The 26,302-nt window shown below is 39.6% G+C and overlaps 1 protein-coding gene across 2 annotated transcripts in view; it reads left to right on the forward strand.

Moving 5' to 3' along the window:
• Positions 1 to 26,302, forward strand: part of Rgl (Ral guanine nucleotide dissociation stimulator-like) — an 81,417-nt gene that overhangs the window by 950 nt on the left and 54,165 nt on the right. The gene's annotated exons all lie outside the window — the stretch shown is intronic.

Consider the following 26,302-nt stretch of genomic DNA (forward strand, 5'->3'; position numbering starts at 1 on the left):
ATCTGTGCGACCCAAGAATTCTGTTTGGAATACTGTACCTTTATGTAACTTAAGAGACCCATAGCTTGGCAATCAGTACTAATTATAGATGCAAATCAACCGTAATTAAAGTATGACAATTCATATGTTCATGGGGCTTAAAGATACAAAAGTGAAGAAAGAAAATTTGTTTTGACTTATTTAAAACTTCATTAGGTGAATTAAACTGTTGTATTTACGTCATCCTGTCACACTGACATGAATGCTGATGGGTTTTAGTTCGAGCCACAGGACTAGTCAGATTGTCAAGTTTCGTAATGTGTTTTTCCAGTCTGCCCAGATAATTTTCGAAACGCAAGTTAAGCTACGACAGCTTTTTTTCTTCGCTGTGTTTAGAACACCATAAGTCCTAGTAGAAACCTAGTAGAAACGCATGGGTTGTAAAACTGCGTAACAACAGTCGTTATCGTGACCCAAGGACGAAAGTGACATTCGGAAATATTTTTCTTTCAAACGCTGGTTGTTGTGCCCTTCTGGGTTATACGAAACTACAACTCTAGAGACAGCAAAAGAAACAACTCCCTAACTGTAAAGCGACCGGTGGGATGTCAACGGAGAGAAATGTAACGTCGTGGTCGAGTGGTTAACAGCACTGCTTCGTGTTTAGGAGGTCCCGGGTTCAAATCTCGGTCCGGAGACCGGTTATCCTGACTGGGTGTTTGGTGGTTTTCCTCAGTCCCTCCAGTATCTTAAATTAGGCTATGACCGCTTCCTTTCACATCCTTTCCAATTCATTATTCACTATAATCATCTCATTCGACGCTGTGTAGTCTGAGCTACTGAAAAAAAGCGTTGTTAAACCGAATAATTGATAGGAAACAGTGACATTACAAGCTAGAAAGTTTCTCTCTTGATGGGGCAAGTGGTTGCGTGGCGAAGCCTTCGTAAGCTTAAATGTAGTGATTTGCTTTTTTCAAGATAAACACGCAGACAACATGCAGTATCGGTCATCATAAAACATTTTGTGCCCTGCGATGAGTATTGTAAATAAAGTTCGTCTTAATCTAGTATTTTTTCGTACGTACATCAAAAACACCACTTTTTTTGATAAAACTGAAAGTTCACCGTCGACCCTACCCTTTGTCTTTTCCTCCTGTATTTTGCAATGCGTACGTACCGTAGTTATTTTTATACGTCGACTTTTTCCCGCATTGTTTCATCCTGTATTTGATCTGAGGGGCAGTCTAACATATCTCGCAGCTCGCACACACGCCGAACTGCATTCTTCCTTACAGCCTCACGACTTTACGATAGCGGTATTTGTGTCCATGGAAAGCCGGAGATTTTAATATAAAATTAGCACAATAACAAACAAAAACAAAGCGAACATTTTAGCTTTTGAAGAGAAAACTCGTGTTGAGAGCAGAGATTCAAATTAAAGAGAAAACAGCTGATCACACAAATTATTTTAAGTATCTTGGCTATGAAGGGCTTGTGAGATTTGTATAATCAAGTGACGTGGATGTGAAGCACGCAGATTTTCAGTATTTGTGTGGTACCGGGAAGAGAACAAAAACAGTGGATGCTTGAAAATTCTATAAAGTAATGGCGGTACTCACGCTGCTTTATGAATTGCAATTCTTGGCTCTGACTGTACACGATTGACAATCTGAAGCAGTAGAGATTTCTCCGACATGTGCAATTAACAGAGACGAAGCATTTATTTTTCGTAACTAAAATAAATTATAATTTATCAAAGGATCTGGCAGGATCATTTGGAACCATTGGAAAATATCGATTCACAAAAGTATTCTATAGACCCGTGTAGATAATAAGAGGAAGATGATGAAAAGATGGAGAGATCAGTTTCAGGAGTTGCTATTGGAGGAGGAATAGACTAATAGTAACATTTCCTTAGTTGATTATGATTGGTCTCAGTCTAACAAGTCAGCCTGCTGCTTTATAAGAGGTTTCCCAGGATTCTGAAAGGTGTTTTTGTTTTCCTAATCCAAACCACGTGATCAGCCCATCGTAATAAAATTACCTTATGAGAATATCGCCAAATTACTAATTAAAAACTTGTCCCAGTCCGCAAAATTTAACTGGAGAATCACTGGATGGATTTTTATTAAGTTTTGATGTGCATTGTGCCACTGTAGGCTACCTACAACTCATACTTTTTAATTTCTTACAACGGGTAATATCAATATGGCGGACGCACGAACTTTTGAGTCCGGTACGAAGCCAGCGCCGCTTACTACATGCAGTAAATTTGAGACATCAGACTTTTTTAAAAGTATGCAACGTTTCTTTTGGTAATTTTTTCGTGGCATTCAAAACAGTAAAGGCTGTACTCTATTTCCGTTTGTCATAACGGCATGAATTAGGCTACCATGAATTGATAAGCTCGCCAGTGAAATTAATAAACAATTTGTTGAAAATGTAAGTCGTATTGATGAAATTAAGAACATTTTGAGCTGTATAAATATTATATTAAAAGTTGAGGGCCAATTTAATATTAATGACATGTTCATAAAACACGCTTATAACAGCTAGGAGCATTCAGAATTGAAATTTTGCAAGGATACAGATTACGCTTTCACAGTCCTGTTTAACTACGTTTAGGTTTTCTGATTGTTTCAGAGTGAGTTATTGCATGTTAAAAGCATGGAAAACCACGAAAAAGTAACGTAGCTTGTGTCTCAGATACAATTATGCCCAGGCATGTAGGACACGATATTTATTAACCAATAAAATCTTGGTAATCAGCCGCGTCAATTGGTTATAGTAGTAAGTTTGTACTCGCCGCGAAAGTCTGAAATCCGATATTTATTAAGTTTCAGCGCATCAGAATAATGTGTACTGGTATTCAAAGTGAATGAGCCTGGTTGCTGACGAAAGTGTGCCTACAGAATGCACGATTCGGGGTTTGGTTCCCGGCAGAAGAATTTCTTTCTTGGCTATCACGTCCAAACCGGCGTACTATCCTTCCCGGGGCTCCTTCGTTGGTGACAAGGCGGCCGCCTAGTTTATGAATCCGCTTTATATTAGCAGGTTTTTCGACTAAAATGTATGTGGGATTTATTTCCCGTCTCTCGCTCGAATGGTCCATGCGTTTGGCGATGTTTTTAGCTTCATTTGAAGGGGGGCTCGAGACAAGGAGGGCATGCAGTTCTTCAGCAGTGAAACTGTTAAACAGTTAAAGTTGTAACGGTCGCCCTCGATCTGATAATAACGCTCACAACAGGAAAGATTCGCAGTGAAACGGGCAGAGAATGAAAGAAGGCATGTCGCTGTTACCGAGTCGGGCGTTTCAAAATCCGTGGGAATCTAGAGTCGGGAAATGAGCGTAAGAAGTAGCCGATTGCTTCACTTGTGATCGCAGAAAGTTACATTTATTTCATTGCATGCACGTGTCCTTTATTTTGTGAAGTAATGGAGAAGTATATGTAGATGTTGACACTCGTTAGGCTGGGTACTAGAGTGTCTAGCCTCGAGTGTTCTCGATGACAGCACGCGGGATTGTTGGCGACGTGGTCGCAATGTATAATTAGCTTCAGCATTAATTAGGAGAAAACAGCGTTATTGCAGTTGGACTGCTACTTATACGATATAAATGTCGTCAAAATAATTGGTGCTTGTCTTTTTATAGTCAACTGATATAATTATAGAAAGCATGCGAAGAAAGTGAAACATCATCACGTCTGTCTGCTCCGTGTGCTTTTATCTTACGCATCAAGTCTGGACGAAAGTTCGTTTAGTTTCTGAGACTATGTGCCACAGATTTCTTCTGTATCTTAACATTCAAGCTTAAACACTAGCCGTTTCTCCTCTGAGTAATCTTGGTGTGGTAATGTCGTTAAAACATGTTTCTTCTGCGTTTTCTGTGACAGTGTTGATGTCTGACAATTGTGGCTATATGCAAACAAAATAAGGTATTTTTGCTAAATACATTCAGAATGGAAATGGTTTTTAAAGAATATCCTGTACTATAGGGTGAGGGAGTGGATTATTAGTATGATTTAAGAGACGTTAATCAACAGAAATAATAAATGCTTATTCATTAAAGGCAAGCAATCAAACAAGAAGAAATGTTGTTTAAAACAAGCCTATCAAATTCGTACGTGCTCCAGGCTAATTTTATAATTTGACTGTGTGGTCCGTGCCTCAGTGTCAAAGGAGGAGTTCGGTTGTTTAATTACGTTTTATAAAGTGAGTGTTTGGAATGCTAGTGATGCAGGCAAAAATGTTTGATATATATAACAGCACAGATGTAAGTCAAATTAAAATTTTATCGATAGATTTATGTGTTCGTTTATATAAATTAAGGACTAAACTTAACATAAAATAAATTATAATACTGACGTTTCGTCATCTGGTGTAATGTATCGGTTGACGAAGTATAATTTATTAGGGAGGTTGAAACACGTGAAGGCGAGGTCGGCATTAAAGTGGAACGGAAGTTAAGAGAATCGTATTAACCTGATAGAAGCCTGTAAGCTGGCTGTGTAAATAAAAAAGACGTTTTTCGTGTTATTACTTGTCTCACCAAAGAACGATTCTGATGTAAACAAGAAGGAAGGGAAGGCACCTCCCGCCCACCACAGGATTGGAGGGAGATCGGTTCTCGTATGTCAACCTGGCGCGCATTCACACAAAAAAATAGTTCCGTTATTTAATAAAAAGTTCTCTGTCGTATCTTGGCCAAGGGTTAATACAGGCCATTGCAACACGACTGCTGTACGTTATGTGATTTTGTTAGCCCCTGTCATGAATCAGTTTTAAGCATATTTAACAAAACACGTTATCAGTTCACGGTTACCCTACGCTTTGGTGCAAAAACGTAAGTACTATTTTACAGAAGTTAATCACATGCGTGTTGCTGTCTACTAGTTATGTAGCATGGTAAGAGGCGAATTCTCAACCACTCTGTTCAAATCGTTTTCTTTCTTGGGTGTGACAAGGTATAATGCCTTCTGTTGGCACTTCGCACGGAAATGTTACAGCTGCAAGAGTTTGTAGCCTTTGGAAGCAGTGAGAAAGCGTAATGTAAAATATCAGAGGCCATCGAAAAGTAAGCCATTTCTCTTGAAGTGACGTGGCATCGCACAAACAGACGAAGGAACTTGTAGGAGGCCAAGTCTGAAAAAGTGTTGAAACGTACAGACTACTATGGGCAGGAAACAGGACAGACTCGCCCCACGGTGTGACGTCTCTCACGCTCAGCTGTGTAGTGACGTCATCATAACCATATTGAAGTCAGCGAATCAGATAAAGTTATGCGTCTTGCGAATTTGTTTCCTGGCTTTCTTAGACTAAGTTTGAAAAATGCGCTTCCGCGAAGAACAGTTTGGCACTAAATAAGCAACACCTTCTCTGCATGCGAATCCTTCATGAGACGCTACCAGTCGCTTAGCTAGTCGACCTTTTGTTTCTCGACATGTATGCAATTTTGTTAGAATATGTTGACTGTTTGTACACTAGGCTAAAACTTGCATATTGAAGGTGTATGGGATTAATTCAAGGTTGAGGAACCAGGAGGGGACCTAGTCCAGGAACACTAAGCCGTGTCCGCCGTGTGTTGTCAAAAGGATGCAATTCGGCGTCTGCCGTTCCAAAAAATAGGCATATTCGTTACGCTAACCCACTGATCCCATCGCAAATAGTTTTCTATCGTATTTTATTCTGGCAACTCAGTTCTGTAGGGTTCTGACGGTGGTGTGTTGCATTTATTATCAATTTATTATCACTGGATTTATGTGCTTTGTCTGTCGTCTGATATTTCGAAAAGAATACAACGTTGCGAAGTTCAGTGACTGAGGTTAGCTTTTTATAATGGACGAATAGCCTACTGGACAATGGCTGAAGTCTAGAAACCCATTAATATTGATTCTGACAGCTGTTTTCTTAAAACTATATTTAAATCTTCAAATGTTATCCCTGAAATACCTATAGGGCCTAGATACATTTTTCTTATTTCCTATATCTAATATTTAACGGAAGTTAGATTAACTCTTTGAAACCAAAGCTCGTCTAAATAATACCGGGTCTACAATTTATGAATATTTCGAAACATGTTAACGAGATGTGAAGTTGCTTGCAAGCACAAGCGAGTCACTTTGAACATCTTTTGTGATTTAAGGGAAGAACAATTAATGTAATAACATGAATTAGTGACGAGAAATATTCGTAGTTCGCTGTTACTAGCGACACTGAAACTCATTCGTTATTGACCCACCGGAAGAACGCGCACAACTCCCGCCCACATCAACAGAGCGCCGGCCGACCACGCAATCCAAGCACGACCGCAGCCTCATAAATTGTAGACCCGGTATTTAAGAATGAATTCCGTACCGCAAAGAAAACAACTCTTTACCATCACGAAGATCAACTGGTTAATGCTGGTTAAGGAAATTATCGCCGTTTATCCAAAGAATAATACGATACATAAACACAAATTGAAGAGTTATTAATTATTGAAATATATGGGATATGTAGTTATCACTGGGCTTTAAAATGTTAAGGAGATAGGTCTTGGTGAGTGTGTAAGAGAGGTCGTACCTTTAACATTTGTCAAGTACCATTCCATCAGTGGGTATGAGGGTAAAGTGGGGAAAAAGTAAAGTTGTTCCTGTGTTTCAGCGTGACACATTCATGGCCAGAATTGTACAACTCCGGCTTCACACATCTTTAACCTCGACACGATGTACAAGCGATGACCAGCCTCATGCTTCGGCCATTTTGCCCCCGGGGTGGTGTGAACTCCTTTTATCCATTGGTTTGACCTCAGGCCCGGTCTGGACGTGGTAATATCCCGGTCGTGGATCGAATCCCGGCTGTCTGTCCCATAACCAATCACTATATTAACTGAACTATCCAGGTTCGTGTGTATAGGAGCGTGGAGGTAAGGCTCCATGAATTCTGGAGTACGGTGGTAGATGTGAGTGGTATCACCGGCACCTTTAATTCAGATAAAGAGCTGACAGTGTTTTAATAGGAGACTGGGTTTACTCAAGAACCGTTATAGTTTTAATATCTAGAAACAAAATAAAACGACTTAATGATAAAAGGACGAAACTTGTTCTGAGTCAAATGCATCAGTTTATTGTGTTATAAATGTATCTTTTAGTCTGTGGGAAGTTCCATTGATGAACACAAATCACATAAAACAATAATGAAATTGTTATTTGGGTGCGAATGAAGTTTGATTTTTTCGATTTTTATGGAAACAAATACTGTTAATCGATTTTATTTATATTAATATTATAACTTGAATTAGGACCGGTAACCATAAATCGATTATATTTTAAAATTGCTGAACTAATTTTGAACACATTCCGGGATACAATTTCAATTTAAATAGACGGGAATTATGAGTTTATGTTCATGAATTTCATCAGCGTATTTTCTAGCAGTTATTGCACGTGTCACAGTGTCGTGAACTAAATTGTGTTTGTTTTTCGAGATTCGAACTCAGCGATGGCCGTAAGCGGAAACATCACACTCCACAAAGAAAAATATATTTAACTGAACGACGGCCCTCGCAAAAGACGAAAAAGAACGTAGGGGAGCCCGGGGCAGAACGGGGAACTTACTATATGGAGGCATGTGAAAGGGACAAACACATGGAGGAACCTTGTGTGGATTTATTGTCTATTTGACATTTATAACGAATTATTAGTTTAGTTGTAAGAGTAACGGTTTCTTTTAAATATTAATTTCTTTACAAAAATGTAACTTGCCGATTTTCCCCCCTGCCCGGGGCAAGACGGGGTATGGTTGATATATGTTTGAAAAAGTTGCAAGAAGACACAGATTATCTAATAATTATGACGTAGGATATAAAAATGATTTAGTATACAATGTAAAATGTCGAAAATTTACAAATTTGAAATGTACTTAGGCCTAATGCAGACGGCACACGTGTGTACCTCTTCATCATCGTTGACTACCAACACCTGCACATGAGTTATGGGCACATTTCAAGCAAGACGAACACCGGATCCACCCTTCAATAGACTGCGTATAGATATCGCCACAATACATGCATTCGCCATCTTGATCTTCTTCTCTACTTTCACTCGGGGCAAAACGGGGTACCCCATTCTACCATACCCCAATCTGCCCCGAGTACACTCTTTCAAATTAGGATTGTCCCACCAAAAATAACATTATAAAAATAAATATATATATATTGTGTTTAAGACTTTCGAGAAAACACCTTGTAACATGCATTATTCAACAAAGTGGATACGAATAATGAATAGGTTTTACCTTCACTGGAAGTTGAGAAAATTTTCTAAAATGTAGAAACAAAATCCGACATTTGTGATTATTTCAGAAACTGTAACCACAAAATGGCGGTCCCGATAGATCGCAACGCATTACAGACGAAATAAAGCCGATACCCTATTCTGCCCCGTGGTCCCATTATGCCCTGAGCTCCCCTAAGTGTGATGCAGAGCTTGCAGAAATGTATTCAATGCGTCTGTTGTTTTAGTCGGAATGTTACATTAGCGACAGCATTTCACTTTTTTATGAAATGGAAATGGGGCCACAGTAAATACTGACTCATTCAAAATAAAAATGATTTGTCATAAAATGAAAGTGCCGTAGACGACTGAATTTAGGTTGTTACTCGAATTATTAGGAAAGAGTGCGGAATTCGAATCAGATACCCTAAAAAGAAATAAAGGACTTGAGTTTAATAGATTAATTTGTGGAAAGTTACAAATGTTTTTCATTAGAACAGTTTTGTTAACATATGCATTCTCGGAAATAATGTCGAATTATATTTGTATTTGGTAGGCAAGATATAATTGGGTAATTTATAACCCTTTAAACACAAGTGGTAATTATATGTACCACCTGCTTTAATAATCAGTAACTATGCATTTTGCACATATAACATTTTTATTTGTTTCGTATTATTCTCGATTATGTCCATAAACAGCATTGATCTTCGTAATGTAGATGTGATGTGTTCTGTTTGGAGTAAGAACTGAACTTTTAAATATTATTTATATGAGCTTCGGGTTTTCGAAGTTTTTTTGTTCCTGAAGGATCGGGCGACCACTGAGACAGATATCGTTGTTTAAAGATGTCTGGAACAATGGTTCTTCGCCTCTTAAATTCATTTACTCTTGTAATTGTTGCCAGACTGCTGAAAATATATTTGAAATACGAGTGTTACACTATAAGGATGTATTTAAAAGGGAAAGTTGTAAGAAAAGTGTTTTTGCAATTCTAGAAGACAATAACAGTCACAGTATTGTTATAGGTGATTGAAGAATGTGTATTGAAGAAGGGAGTTAGTCCGTAGAAAGTAATTTCTTAAATTCTGTCAAGGTTTTCGCTAGAATGGGTAGGAATACAAATGACGAAATGCGAAGAGAATTAGAAGTATATTTGATGTAAGATGAAATTAAGGAGTACGCGATTGCTAAAACATCTGTCAGTAGCAAAATAATACGAGAATACAAAAAAAACTTCCATTATAGGCCTACAACAAGAAGAATAAATATTGGTCGCCCAAGAAAGAGACGATAAACTAAAGCCTCCTGTGTCCCGGAGTGAATATAATGCTGAAACAAGAATATGCCTGCAGTTACAAAACAGTTTTAGTTCTGTCGAATTCATAAAGTGAAAACTCTGTGAGGAATGTTTAGATTGCCATGGATTGCAACTAATTACATTACGTGCTGTGTATATTGTATTTGCTGCATCTGAAGAATTTGCCACGGCTTTTCATTGGAAGACCATTTTAACAAGAATTTTATTCGCTCCTTCGTTCCAAGGGTCAGGGATTAACACGCTCAGTAGTTCGGAGCCAGTAAACCAGAGTAATTAGAACTGTCTTGAAGCTGAGGCAGGGTTTTACTTTCATCACCCAGATTAATTCTGTGGTACTATAATTATTTTAGTATTATTAGCGTAGCTAGTCAAAAAGATGTGCCTATCTGGACAGGGAATACGCAGGCTTCGCGATTTCAGTGGAGAAAACCTTTCAGGGCCTCCTTCATCGTGGTGTAACACCTGGCATTCCTGCTTCGTATTTTGAAAGTACCGGGTTTGACTTATGTCTGGAGTCTGAGTATCAAAACTGAGGTTTATTGAGATTTCCTTCAGTCTCTTCAGGCACGTGCCACGGTGGTCTAGCGGTTAGAACGCTGGCCTTGTAATCCTGGGGGTCTCGGGTTCGATTCCCGGCGGTGCCCGAATTTATAACTTGTGTTGGGCAAGGCCGTGGTCTAGGCAACACGGAGTTTTCCTCCGGGGGCTTCCCCAGTTTCTCCGTGGCATCCCAACAATTACTCCATTCACACACAGAAGAAGGCAATGGCAAACCACTTCTGGATCATCTGCCAAGAACGTATATGAACAGGTCCCAGTCCGAGAAAAGGATGGAAGGATCCTGTTCATATGGACCTGTCGCCAGACAGAACACTACAAATAAAAAATAAAAACTCTTCAGGCAACCTTAAATAGCCCAGCAGTCGATTAATTTCCTTCCCAGCGTCATTCATAAGTCAGAAGTCAGGGATAGTACAGTGCGTTCATTGATAAAGTTGAACGCAACTGTCACTTTCCAACTACCGGCTGGAACTGATGGATAAGATAATTATGTAGCGATACTTGTCTCGTATCGGGAAAACATAGCGTTTGGCGGTGAGTCATGCAGTTCTAGCCGGGAGCCGGGAAGCGACAGCTGCGTTCAACTTTGTCAGCAAACGCAGGAGGGAGAAGGATAGAAAAACAGACACGGTAAAGGGAGTTTGATGCCTTGCATTCTTCACCTAATAGGAAATAAATGAACATGAAATTTTTTAATACCTCGTCATATTGAGTCTTCCATTCGTCGCAGCGAAACCAACAATTTTTATTTGTGGGACAAACATCAGAAGACATCTCAGAACAAGGGTTAAAGTCAGGGATCCTTAATTCGAAGATGACTTATTTTCTGCGATGTTGCGCCGTGTAGTCTCGTGGAAATTGACCGACGTTTCAGAGATACTTACTGCTTCCATCATGAGAATGGAATAGCAAGAAATGCCACAGGACCAGAAGTAACATGAATGGTGCGGGTTATCACAGCTACATTATTATAATTAATTACAACTAGTAATGAAGACCAGATGTGAAGCACAAGCCACTGATATGCAATTTATTTATTCATTCGCTGAGCATTGCATGCACGGAAATGCGCGGCAGATAGCTAGCTGCTGCTGCCCACTGTTTCCTGCCTCAGCTAGCCTGTTGCAATCACTTCACGATATTGAAGAGTTCAATACAAGTGCACCCTCCTCCCGCGGTTAATTTCTTAAATCAGTCGCACGTCATTATGATCAGGATTAGAAGAAAGTGGTCTAGGTTTATTTTGAGACACTGCTCCAATATTTGTTTGGAGAGACTGTGGAAATAAACGGAAGGCGTTAGGATAACTGCATTTGGGATTTTGATTCAAAACCAAGTCCTTTAAAATTCGACTACTGAATAGTGACACCCGGTTTCCAGGTTGTAATTCAAATATTAGGCTACCATATATTTTGTTATTGGACGCTCTCCTCGTAGTTAAAATGATATTTTTCGATGATATTAAGATCCATTTTTCCATTTTCCTCCAAGTCTTCAAGTGGTCTCTTAGTTGTTTTCTTTCCCTCACGTAATGTTTTTTATGAATTTTTAATCTCTCTATTTTAAGGAAATATCAAACATTCTTTTTGATTTTACAGAGGGTGAATATGTATTAGTTTCTGGTTTTAATGTTAGGATATAGCAGTTATTTTGATGCATGGGTAAAAATATCTCGCTTCCAATGTTGAGAGGACATTTTTTTTAAAAAAAACTCGTCTCTAAATAAATGGAACCCAAATGGGTGCCATTTTCTGCACATAAATGAAAAGATTTTGCAAAATGGGCACAACAAAATTACGTCCGCCATTGGATACAGCTGAATGTAGCTCACATTCTCACACTTTTCCTATGTCTCGTTATAACATTATTCTGTCTTGTATGTATAGGTTTCTGTTCAGATTTCCCGACTAAAATTTTGTAAGCATTTATCATTTCCCCATTCATTCTACATGCTCCTTCCAGCCTGTCCTCTTGATAATAATCCCTTTTGTAACACTTGTGAAACGTGCAAATAATGAATCCTCTGTTTATGTCTCTTTTCTCCTTCAGGCCAATATATTCTCCTCTGCGCTTTTTTCAGACACTCTCAATCTGTTTCCTTCGTTTAAGTGAGAGGCAGAGTTAACCATACACTATCAGATGTATGAAAAAATTGTATATGAACACATCACATTTGGAGGTTATTTAGCACCAGCATAATTAAAGACCTCCTTAGGATCAAATCACGTGATCACGTCTAGACACTAGATGCTTCTCCTAACATCAGTCATCGTATCTGCAGGCCTCACGGAAATGAAGTCATGTAATCATTTAGTAGTGTCTTCCTCAAAGACATGCTTGGAGGTCTTGGGCGTATTTTGTGATTTCTCTCTCGTTTCCTTTCAAATGCCGATTTCGTTCATTAAAAGTGGGCCATGTTCATTTCTTTCCTTTTTATCCCAATTTATCGTTCTTATAAAAGGTAATATCTATCCGTATCCGTGGCTTCATCTTTGTGGTAACGAATCGTACTTGTAGGCGTACACGAGAGGTGACCGTTTCGAATCCCGGTCGGGGTCTGGTTATCGGTCTGAGGGTCTGCGCGTGTTTCAGTTCATCCAGGCTGCTTGTCATTCCTTTGATCTCTCCAGAACGAATTTCCCGATAATTGCTCTGGACAGGTCACAGACATCTAGGGCCAATATCTTCTGATCATTCTTGATAATTTCCTCACATCTTTCGACGTTATATAGACTGACAGCTGATATAGCATCGTTAATTAACTTGAAAATTATTCTTAGTTATAGCTTCTTTAATGCGGTTATTATTAGATATTATTCGAGAGGTCAAAATCTCTGTAGCTAAGTTCTGACAGTGGTAAACATTATACAACGTCGTTTAACCTTCCTGTTTACCATGTGACTGCCTCGAAAGAGGTTTTCCCGCCAGAATTAAGAATGTCCGTCCTATGATACATTACGTCTCGTTTACATCCAGCACAGTTTTCTTAAACACGTGTCTTATGGATCTACCACTTTTATTGTTTTATAATGCAACGTACATGTAACCAGATATAAACAAATCCCTTTTTATATCTGCAGTAGATGAAAATCAAGTACAGTAACAAATAACAAATCACAAGAAACTGATACTGCTTAGTACTCAGAAATGAGTTCTGATTCTTGAAACGATAGTCAACTGTCACTCTCTAGAAACTTCTTTGCTATGTTTGAGGGAGGTGGGCGAGTAACTGAATGTTTCAGTCTGTGGACGAGCACTGAACCAGAAGAGAATTGCACTGTGTTCCAAGATAATTAACTAGAGTCAGCTGGTTTCAGCCTTCTTCAGAAGGTTTCTAACTGCTACATTATAGTCGGCCTCGAGTCGTCTTTCCAAAGTGGGTCTTTGGGGACATCCGTCGGATGTCTGCGATTTCTCTGCGGATCTTAATGCATGAAAGCGGGCTCATGTGGAAAGGTATTTGTTACAACCTCAGCACGAATTCTTAACATTAGAAACACGCGTGCCCATTACCGTAAACATCGAAAGCGTCAACACCGCAGTACACATTGACTCTTAGACAACGCACCAGGTTTGTATTTTGGAGACACCTGTTTCGAGTGTCTGTTGTCCTGACACCTTTCTTTTGTGGTTTCCGCTGATCCTTCCAGGTGAGTCCTGGGATAGTGTCTTTAAAATTAGATGCGACTAAAGCAGGCCTTGTCATCTTCCCCTGCTGTTCTGCGCTGTACAGCCTATTTTTAATAATTCGATAGTTTATCACCTATTTAAGAGATACCTCTTCCTTATTGGAACCAGAAGGTTTATTACCGTGTTCATAACAGCCAGCCACTGGTTCCTATCCTGAGCCAAGTTAATGCATTCCACACCCTCACACCCTGTTTCCTAAGGTTCATTTTAATATTATCTTGCTATGTAATATCCTGGATTGCTTTATTTTATAAAAGTGTCTCAAACGGCTTTCAGGGACACGAATGATTATGCTGATATTGGTCATCTGGGTTGTAACGCTGTGTAGACTTGTAGATAGATACTAATGTTTCGGAGGAACATACCGCCTCCATCTTCAGGGATCCTCATTATGTTAATGTATTCACTTTCTTATTGGAAAATCCCTCGGTCTTGCAAATATTGTTTCGAACACTTGATTCTGAAACATTCTCAATCTGTTTTTCCCTCAAGATGAGAGACTAAACTAAGAAAAAAGTAAAACTGTCCCACCGCATGCCATTTAGGCGCTTGGGTGAGAGGCGGTATAGCTCCACTCATTCTTAACGTCGGAACTAATTTGGGGTGAGTGGTCAGCGTAAAGCCCAGGCCGTCTTTAACCTCCGGGAAAGGACCCCGATACCCATTGGATGGGTCCCAGAGACTAGAGTAAAATCCTCTGCCACTGTCGGGGATCGAGCCCTGGTCGTCCAGCCCGTAGTCGGTCACTATACTGCCTGAGTAACCCCGGCTCTTCAAGGTGAGTGACTTCAGAAATTAATTGTATCTCTATAAAAATATTTTTCCTCTTCGAATTCTGTGTGCGTTGAAGGAACATGGCGTCGAGGCGAGTTCCGCTTGAGTTGGTGTAACAATGAATATGAACACGCAGATGCAATCAGAACTTGCTTCCGTTTGTTACTGTGTCAGAGATGCACCAGCGGAATTATGCCACGTGCCGAACAAAGTGTCCTCGGTGATGATAAATAAATCTGTTCAGTGCCTGATAAAAGGTTGTGTATCCGCTGTGCGAGCTGACAGGAAATGGATTACAGCTATCCAGCCTCTCTCGCTAAACGAGCCTTGATAGCTCAGCTAGTAAAAATAATGCTTCAGACTGCTGCTTTGGTTTCCTTTTGTAGGAGAGCCATCGTGCTTTGTTTCTTCGCTACCATGGTCAGAATGTTTCCGAGGTCCATCGGCCCTCCACTGCGCAGTGGGGAATTTTTCCTCGCAGATAAAGCTGGCCTGATCCGGAATCTGATTATTTACTTTCAAGTAGTGCAGAATTAAATAACTGGTCTAGTTCTGCCTCCATGTTCCTCATACACATTGTGTCGTGGTGGATGAAATATGAAATTTCGTAATGAAGCAAAGATAAGTCTTGATACGAATTGTCATATGATGCTTTTTATACTTTTCAATAAAAATGTGTTATTTTAAATACTGATTTAGATTTCCTAATTGTTCTCTATGAGTAATTTTCTAATATATCGTATATGAGAATTAAATCACAGTGCATCTGTACCAAGTCTGTGATAATTGATTGACTTGTTATGTAGTCAAGATTCTTTTAAACTCATTATTCTGCCTTGACAAAATGAGTCTTATAAACAATATATTCAGAAGTAAAAGCAAAATCTCTCACCTATTGTACCATTTAGGCAAAACACCATGTGTAACTAACAGCAGCAAAAATATTATTTCGTTGTTAAAACCTAACAACAATTTAAACAAACCATTTTCCTGTATGTAATTAAATATATCAATCTTTAAGTAAGCATTAAAGTCATTTTCCATATAAAATCAAAGGAACTAAGCCAGAGAACAGCAGTAAAATGTAGAAAGAATGCTTTTCTTCTTGTGTGCTTACAATACCTTCTTTATCCTACAAAGTAAACGTGGGTAGATAACCTAATTAGCAATATCTGAACGTTGTCACGTGGCTAATCCATATTTTGCCAGCCCAATCCTAATACTGTGATACAAAACCACAGATGCTTTGACCAATGATGTCACAGATTTGTGACCTCTAATACTCGTAGTTACCACGACGGATTACATTATAAGTTAATTTGTTCTTAAAAACTTCTCGTGATAAATTACTGTAAACTGTTGGACACGAATTACTTCAACAAGTTTATGGTGCACATAACTTTAAATCTTAATCAGTACCTTTGCTATGGCTCTGTACTTGAATCCACATGCACTTCTTCAGAGGAAGTTAAAACAACACAAACAATTGTATTTATGTAAGAATCAGTGTTTTGAAGTAGCCCTGAATAGGTGCCAAGGTTTTGTGTAATTTAAAATCATCCATAAATAAGTATATTTTTAAACTTGTGTCTGGATGTTGAGAAGGTTTAGCTCAGTGGATTTTCATGCTGGAGGTTTCTTATTCGAATCTTCGCCGAGGATACATATTCCGAATTCTTTGTTGTTTTTATCATTCATAGGTGAACACTGTGTTAGAAATATACCATTGCCACTCCGAATTCATAATGACCACTGCCGTATGCTCATTAGCATTATATAACAGTGTCGGTTGATAAACCGTCGTTCAATTGCCCACGATCTGTCGCCTTGTGGACAAAGTGCATGCGTTTGACTGTTGAGGTGTACCATAAAGTTATTAAACTTAAAAGTTCGTGACGATGGTGAGTCATTTGAATAAAAATTGCCTTGGATATTTTCCATCGTCTAAGAAATAATAAAATAGAAAACTACGTTTCGGAGATGGGGCTCTATCTCCATCTTCAGGTACCTTCTCAGTTGGGCCCAATAGATAGAGCTCGGTCCGGAGATAGGGATTAGCTCTATCTATTGGGCCCAACTGAGTAGGAACCTGAAGATGGAGATAGAGCCCCATCTCCGAAACGTCGTTTTCTATTTTATTATTTCCTAGACGATGGAAAATATCCAAGGCAATTTTTATTCATAAAGTTATTCTTAGAAGAAACATATGCTTCAAGAATTTTACGTTTGAGAGCGATCGCCCCATAACTTTTCCTCGTGTTAAGAAAGACATGTGCCCCCATTCTTTAACAATCACTGACTGTATTTGAATATATAGATATTTGAGCGATGATATTTAAACAGCATAACCAATTGATCTGTGTAATGATGAAGTGTGATGTTCTCTTCGCAGTACAGACCGGATTCTTATTATTAGACGATCTTCGACTTCAGGGGGTTAAAATGTATTCGTTAAGTAAAAATATGTAAAAAAGAAAGAAAGTTGGTCTCTGTTAGTGGTAATACCAGTCATTAAATTTCATGTAAGTTATTTTCGTATTGGTTAAACACAAAAGTATGTTATCACAGCCAGGATAACTCACTCGTGACAGTACTGATTATTGATTGGGCGACTTGGATTTGATTGCCGTCATGCGTAATAATTTTTGTATTCGGCAGGACATCCAGGTCGCCTCTGCGGTTTACACATTCCTCGTATCCGTTGAGTATCGAGATTAACGCGATCGATGCATGAATCTGACCGGTTCCATCCATCTAGTGCCTAGGTTAAGAATTCATGGAGCTGTAGTCCACCTCCAGCCCACTCTCCATACGTCTTCATGGCGTAGTGCTTAATTGCTTAAGTAAGCGGTGTTGTAATATCTGGGAGGAAGATTCTAGCATGACGTCCTCCACTGGGGAAGTTTGGTCGGCGTTAACATTATCTGACAGGTGCTTCAATAATTTCAGTATCTCCAGGTGAATGCACTTGAAATAGGTTACGATCGTTTCCTTCCAAATCTTATCCTACTCACTATAAACGGTTATGTTACTATCTGATCTCATGCTCTGTTAGGATTTGCAGTTGAAACATCGTTATTGAAGAATGATAAGAACGAATCTGTTTATTAAATTGAGGTGGTACAAAAGAAAAACATTTACCAAATTATTTTAACACCTCGCTCAACATTTCCTATACAGACCTCCCCCCCTTACATCAAATCATTACTCTAAGGGGCCTTTAAATGACATGTGATTGGAGAATCCATCAGCTGCACCTAGCCTAACCTATGCTAACCTAACCTTACCCACGGTTTGTTGACTTCAGTTTGTGTGTGGGAATTTCCTGTAGGAGTGTAGGTTTTTCTGCACGTACTTATTCGATTACTTACCCCGCCATGTTTATTTCTTCGGAGCGTCCACGATCTGGCATAAATTTAGTTAGACACTAATTGGATGAATGCACGTATATGCCAAGAAATACAGTTTGGTGTAGCAACATGCAAATTTCATGGCTAAACGAAAGCGCTTACAGAACCCAAGGTGTTCTACATTGAAAAAAGTGAATTTGTATCTGTGTTGAAACACGTTGACATTTAATGTAGGTACAAGGTTTCACGGATTTCAAAATATCGGTTTTGTGTGGAAGTAAATGGTCATTGCAAACTTTAGGAAATTGTGCGTGGTACATAATGGTTTATAGTAGGGCTGGAAGGGGTTTATTTATTTCGGGCTGACTGGGGAAAAAGATGTCCCGAGGGAAGAATGTTTTGTTAAAGAAGTCTTTCTCAATGCTTATATTATTTTGTTCTTGTGATAATTAAATATTTATTCTTATTGTTAAGTTCAGAAACTGTTATCGCTCTGCCTGCTTTCCGAAATACTAGAGATTAAAACAGTTTTGCCTTGTGTTTTGTAATGTAGACTTTTACTTCCATGGATTAATAAATTATAAGGATTTTAAAGGTGTTGAGAGAATGTTTGGACCAAAGATTGGACTTACAGATGAAGTGAGTGGACCGTTTAACGAGAAACTGCGTGGTTTTTGTAGGTCATCTAGCATTGTTAGGATAGCGACATCACGAATGTTATGATGGGCTGGACATGTAGCTGGAGTGGGGGCTGCAGAGAAAGCAAACAATTTTGGTTGGAAAATTTCTTGGGAAACATTATATTAGAAGACCACAAAGGACGTGAATCTCACTGAGGTAGGTTGTGATGCTGGGATATGGATGAATCTGGCCCAGAATCGTCTTCTGTGGTGAGATTTGGTATTTGCTTTGTTGAACCTGCGGGCTCCGTTGTCAGAGAATTTGTAAATTCGATATCGTATATATGCGAAAGTCGACCGACTTCCGTCCTGCCCTGTCGAAGTTGGGATATTTGAAATGAACATGCATATTGGATTACATCACACCGATATTGTTTCGTGGCCTTTGATGACGTCGAAACCTTGCAGAAAGCAACGTCACCACGTGTGATGTGCGTCACGCGTGGTGATTTATGCTTGTGGTAAACACGTAATATGGAGATTATAAATCGCATATGACAGTCTTTACATGCTCTATCTTGATTTTTTTTACGTAAAATTATGCAGGAACTAATAATGGGAAGGTTATGTTCATCCGTCCGCATGTTTCGTCCCTGAAAACTACGCAGAGATTGGTGAAAATTGGTTTTGCTCTGATCTGTTGGAATAAGTGGCGGTGGAGACTATCTTCAGAAACCTTCCTCACAATTTTGTGCAATTTGAATACAAAACGGGCTGGTCAACCGTGGAAATACGTTTTATTTGTGTGGCGGAATCCGCGCTATAATCTTAATGAACCTTGCAACAGAACTGTGGAACCTTAAACTGCACACTCGAAATTGTCAACAGTTGTGGAGTATAACTGGAATGTATGAATATTACTAAACCCAAAGAATAAACAGAAAAACGTAAATATTTTGAAAGAAATCTGAAAATATGATGAGATAAATTTTGTAACCGGGACATGTTAAAGCCCATGTACCGTGATATCGTTTCTTAGTTTATTTGACGACGATTTTTCGATTACAGAAGTTTATAGCGTCTCACGCAACGATTATAATAGAAGATGCCAGGTTTTTACGGTGTTTCAATCCCGTTTCAGAGCCATCCCCCCTTGAAGATTTTGGTTTGTTGCAGACTTTCGAGTATTCTTGCTGTTTCCCTTTTCAAAACGAAGTTTCTGTTCTTATTGCCTTCTGGATTGGTGTGAAGGTGGTGAACTAAGATGGAGGAATAGAACCTATTCTAAAGCAGGCCTATCGTTCCAGAATTTACCTAGAATTATTAAGGAAAATGACGGAAAATCTCAATTCGTATAGCCACCTTCATTCTGAGAAGTACAAATCATTGCACCGTTTTGTTGATGGTAACTGGTGTGAAGAGGTCCACAGTTTGTGGAACCCTCGGTTCAAAAAGGAATCGGAAAATGTCTCCGTGAGTTTGAACTCTGTCATATGCATACATCGTCTGCCGCTGCGTTGATCTAACATTATAATTGGAACAGCAAGGCGTTCGTATTGATCGAGTCAGTATTTATAGGACGTGGTAGGGAAGTGTGTGATATTTTAATGAAGGGTGCGTTCAGTGGTACTAAACATGCAAACAGCGTCCCTTACTGTCTAATTCAATTAAGCAAATGGATCACAGGATGTCATTCTACTCCCCCATCTTCAGCTTCATGTCCTGAAAGGACAGCAGAGACAGTGTGTAGCAGAACATTCTTGGCATCCAATTCATTTATGTAAATTAGTTGTATTGAAATTGTATTAATTAGGGGCACACCTTATTGTCGATATCGCACTTATCACATACGAGACTCTGGCGACCGTGTTATGGTTCTGATGTGGATAAAATAACACTACGTTTTTGACGAAACTGAGTCATGGCTGTCTTGCCATTGCCCCGTATTTCCCTCCCTCTCTTCCACAAGGTAAGTGCGACATGGAAAATAAGGCACGCTCGCTTTGTGTTGTGTCCCCCAAAAGCATGGATTACCTCCATGTTCAGAAAGCTGAATGAGAAAATATGGTTAGGACGCGGCGCAAGGCGAATATGACTGAGGTTAAGTAATTTCATTAACGCTGGAGCAGGTTTTCTTGTGTGTTTACCAATTTATGTAACGTTAATTTCACGATTCATGGCCTCTAATCATAATGGATAGTACGAACCTTCAATACTGCAGATAAAGCAGCCAGAAATTCATAATTAGGTTAAATACACTAATTGATCAGATCAATTCACTCATTTCTCCACAAAGAATTGTACTGGATGCTGGGAACGACCCGTTCTTCAAGTGCTTGACCACTGCGGGTCCCAACTTTTCGTTGGCTTGATCTATAGGCAGTTGGTAGGACTCCTTGGATGAGGGATCAGCCCGTCGCAAGGCCTGTGCCTGTACACAGGACAGCACAACACAGAAAAAAACGTGGACAAACATTCATGGCTTGAGTGGGATTCGAACCCACGGTCCCAGCGACCAAGCGACACAAGGCCCAGGCCTCAGACCGCGCGGCCACTGCGGACCCCACAAAGAATTGTAGGAACCGGAACGTTGTTATATTCTTATGGCTGCTTCCATAAACTGCCATGAGTTCGATGTCAGATTATTATGCTTATCCCAGTTAGTCGGTAATTTATTCCACATTTGTGAGTTTTCAGGTTGACACGGCGGCGAGTATGAAGTTCATTGATTGTTTTATGAAATATTGCGCCTGTAGTGTTACAGACCGACGTTTCAGATGCGCTTGCTACCTGTATTATCAGGGAAACTTATCGCCGTGATGATGTAGGTAGAAAGCATCCCTGAAACGTCGGTCTGTAACACTACAGGCGCAATATTTCAGATGACAGTCGTCTTTTTTATTCAACGATTCAGTCATCTTGATAAGGGGCCCAAGCTTCACTAATGGGAACGGGATAATGTATTCCTATTTGCGGACAGACGGATGTATAAGCGGACACTCTTTTCATTTGTCTTTCGTTTTAAGCGCTTTGCGCAAGGAAGTCTATAAAATAAAAATCTGTTGTGCATTGTTTTAACATCTGCAAAGAGATGTAACGTAACTTAGCGGAGGTGGTTTGTCGCTTGTTTTTTAACGCGGAGGTGGTTTGTAACTTGTTTTTTTTATCGCGGAGGCCCGAGTTCGTGTCCAGGTTAGGTCATGTGGGAATTATGGTGTACAAAGTGGCAATGGGACAGGTTTTTGTCCGAGACCTTTGGTTTACCCCTATCACATCATTCCACTGCTGCCCCATATTCACTCATATATCATCTGGGGGATGGACAAAGGGGCTCGTTAGCGGCCCAGATCCAGGTGCGATCGGAAAGTTTCAAGACTGCGCCTATAAAAACTCGTACACTTATCTCAGGTATTAAATTCATCCATCACCCTCGAAGTAGTTCCCCTGGGAGTGAACACAACGATCCCAGCGCCGCTGCCAAGCCTGGAAGCATCCCTGGAAATCTTTCTTTGTCAGCCTGTCAAGCACCATCTGCGATTCTGCCTGAATCTCTTCTATCGTCTCAAATCTCCTTCCCTTTAGCTGAATTTTCATCTTTGGGAAGAGGAAGAAGTCACACGGAGCTTAGAAAGGAAGTTGGGGTCGGTTCTTGCAAGATCTTTCAGCTCCTGACAAACGAGAAGTCGATTCTGCTTCTGGTCCTCAGACAGGAGCCTTGGCACAAACTTGGCTGCGATGCTTCGCATGTGGAGTTCTTCCTTTAGAATCAGCTGACAGGTCCCATAGCCTATCCCAACAATGTCGCACAAGTCGTTGATGGTACGACGTCGATCTTCGTGAATGGCCTGCCGAATCTTCGTAACATTTTCGGGCGTTGTGCTCGAAGATGGTCGTCCAGAACGCTCGTCATCATCGACAGAGGTTCGGCCATTTTTAAAACGTGAATGCCACACAAAAGTTTGTGCACGACCCATTGCGGACTACCCAAATGCTTGCTTTAGCATTTCATAGGTTTCCGTAGCCGTTATGGCGAGTCTTTGGCAAAATTTGATGCACACGCCATTCCGAAATCGCAGGAGGGTCGGTGTAATGCACTACCAAAACGCCCGTAACTAAGAAACAAATGCTAATTCGATGATGCCGGCTGGCACACTGATTCACTATGAATGTAGGCCGCACCCCCTAGCGGCAGAAGCTCGTACTACATCCGGTTCGCAGTCTTGAAACTTTCCGATCGCACCTCGTAGTCTCACCCCATCACAGCAGTAAAAAGGAAAGAGATTAAATGCTGCGCTTCCTGCTCTACGTCTGTCCTCTGGCAAGTTGGAAGAGTTAATGATGCTAAGTGTAATAATGACAAGTTCAAACGCACAGTCATTGCTAACGAGTGCAATTACCATCAATGTAGCAACATAACTTAATGAAGATAGCTGTGAAATGCAGCTGTTCAGTCATGAAACTTTGTAAATTCCAATCGTAAATTTGGTTGATGATAGTAGTTTGTTTCTGTAACAGTCCTTTACAAATGTATTGTCTGTTTACGCTACTAATGTTTCTAGTTTCTCTAATCCAAAAATTTCCCCCCATGCATCGCATTATGAATTCATTATAATTACTGTATTTATGGTATCTTGATTTCAAGTGTTCAGTGAGTTACATTCTTTCTGTCCATAACACCAGAACGATTTTATATTATTTTACATAAAACTTTCATGCCCGGTCTTTGAGTAATCCTATATCATTTATCATCTGATTCCATGTAATCAATTTTGACGTAAATACGTCTATATTGAAGGGTCATTCGGCAAAAAAGGGAAACGAAAAAGTGTAACCTGGTTACCTAGGAAACGTCGTGTTTACTCGGCATTGTTGTTACCTATAAAACATTACATTACATTCAGCTACCACAGACCCATCTTTTATTTATATTATTTAGTGTTCTGTCTGACGACAGGTCCATATGAACAGGATCCTTCCATCCTTTTCTCGGACTGGGACCTGTTCATATACGTTCTTGGCAGATGATCCAGAAGTGGTTTGCCATTGCCTTCTTCTGTGTGTGAATGGAGTAATTGTTGGGATGCCACGGAGAAACCGGGGAAGCCCCCGGAGGAAAACTCCGTGTTGCCTAGACCACGGCCTTGCCCAACACAAGTTATAAATTCGGGCACCGCCGGGAATGGAACCCGAGGCCCTAGGATTACAAGGCCAGCGTTCTAACCGCTAGACCACCGTGGCTATCAGACCCATCTTAAGCGTAACTAATTCAAGTTAAATAAGCAATGTCTTAATCAAACTTATCTCAATTGTATAGCATGTATAAAGGAAATATTTAGAATAAAGCCAATATATAAACTTCCTTTCCGTATAGACGTATTTACGTCAAATTCTCCGGAACCGTGGTTCCACTGACAACTTTTTAAATGCCTTTAGAAATTAATTTCTACTGGTTCTCTTATCTCTCGTTTACCGTTATTGTGTCCCAAACTCCGTTATATATTTATTTCACCTTTGTCTGGTCTCTTTGCATAATCTAAAATATTTTTGAATCGCCATTAGGTAATTAATTTCTGAATTTGGAGTTGGTCGTTTCTGAAGTGAGGCAATTTACGACGTATTTAGTCGTCTAATTTCACGTTTACGACGAAATTATTCTGCTTATTAATTGTGTCTTTTGTCACCACATCATGGCTCGTCTTCGGGTTGCAGATAGAGGAGACGATCTCCAATTATGGAGCGTAGCTGACAGTTTATTAAATAAGCAGTCACGTACAACCGACAAGGGGTGGTACTCTGGTATGGGAGTTAGGTGGGGTGCTCACAAAGTATCGTAAAAAACAGCTTGTTACTACCAAGGTTATTCGAAAAAAATACAATATTGGAATGTTTTCGTTGTGTGATTGGTAACACTGCTGAGGCCTGGTCATGCTGTACCCCAAGGCCAGACGGTGACTTGCTGGGAGTGTGGTTCAGTTTTATCCCTTTGTGCGGGTTTGCACCAGGGACAAGCAACTTAATTTTACCACTGAGCCAGAATTTTTGCATTTTGGAGATACTGTGGAAAATATATGTACGTCCATACATTATGTTACGTTATGTTGATATCATCAATCTAAATCTTATATACCGTGATAGTTTACCGATTGAATAAAATACCTGCAGATAACGTAAAATATAAATATGGTTTTAAGGCGAGAGCTGAACTCGTACAGTGGCAGGATTTATGAACATAGTAGTAACCATAGGGGTTCCATAAAAGGTTTCTTGACTGACGTATTAACTCAAGACCGGGCAGCTTGAAGTAAATTTGTCATTTTGTTACATTACGTTGGTCCATAATTTGTCACTCATACATTTGTGTGGTTAATTGCTGTCTTCGTTGCACTGTCGGTTATTTGAGCATCTATAATTTGAAATTATTTTATTGGAACAGAAAATAGTTCTCCATCACTGTGTATCCGCATAACACAACCTCTTCCAGTTAAAGAAAGAAAGGTGTGTGTTCGTATTAGGACACGGATGATTTATCTATTGGTTTTGAACTCTGAAGCGACATGTTGCTATGCTGTATTTCCCTTCAGATTGAACTTGGACAGTCAAACCTGTACAAACATCTACTCAGAATTCACTTCTGCGTCGCTTTAATTAGGATATTGTTCTGTTTCGAGCCAGGTCTGACTCTCAGTATATTTTCTTGTGGAAAATTAAACATGTATGCCTAAGTACATTCATGGCATAGATATATTCCTGACAGTTCACGGAATTACTTCTCTGTTTCTGTAATTAAAATTCTAGTTTCCTTTGTGATAAGTTAAATTGAATACTGAAGGCTCCTAATTGAATGCAACGTATTACTGAAATGTCGTATTTACTTTAGAAATTTATTAGCTAGCTGTGCGTCTATCTTTCCATTTGTCTATGGCCATTATGCAAGAAACTTGGCCGAGTTACATGTAATCGTATATTAATGCCATGCAGTTGAATATTGTGCCAGTTTTATGTTGGATATTTCCACCGTCTGATATAACACACCTTTAAGGGATTTGGCTGTACTCCAGTTTTCGAGTGATTGGTTGTTATTACAGGTAATGAAAATTTAAAACTTCTTGACGATGGTGAAGAGTCAATTGAATAAAAATTTTCTTGGATATTATCCATCGTCTAGTAAATATAAAACGTAAAACGACGTTTCGGAGATGGGATGCCTTTTTATTCCGGGACTTTCACTTTTTACTTTGTCCGGAGATAGGGATTAGCTCTATCTAGTGGGCCCAACTGTGTAGGAACCTGAAGACGGAGATAGAGTCCCATCTCCGAAACGTCGTTTTACGTTTTATATTTATTAGACGATGGATAATATCCAAGAAAATTTTTATTCAATTAATGAAAATTTGTTTATCTCCTTTTGTTTTAAGACTAGCGTAGTATTATCCAGCAAAGTTGACGGGAATTATTATCTTTGCAAATCGCATTGAAAGTACAAAATTAGTAATTTTTAAAATTAAACGTGAAAACATCTCCACGGCGACTGAAGCCAGACTCCCACCAAACGCAGACTCCGCCACATCCCACCATAAACTCATGTAAATTTCTTGCTACCAGAGTCGCCACCGTCAAAACCTACATTTTTTTTCCGCGTCGCACGAACGGTGCACTAGTACAGTTATGCATGACTGACGCTGGCCATAAAATCACTATATTAGTAATGACGGTTGGGATCGAAGTCGGGATCTTCTGAATAGCAGATGAATACAC

This window comes from Zootermopsis nevadensis, unplaced genomic scaffold, assembly GCF_977971745.1.
Source record: "Zootermopsis nevadensis isolate Lab colony 2312 unplaced genomic scaffold, Znev_1.0 Znev_ptg000022l, whole genome shotgun sequence".
NCBI lineage: Eukaryota > Metazoa > Arthropoda > Insecta > Blattodea > Termopsidae > Zootermopsis > Zootermopsis nevadensis.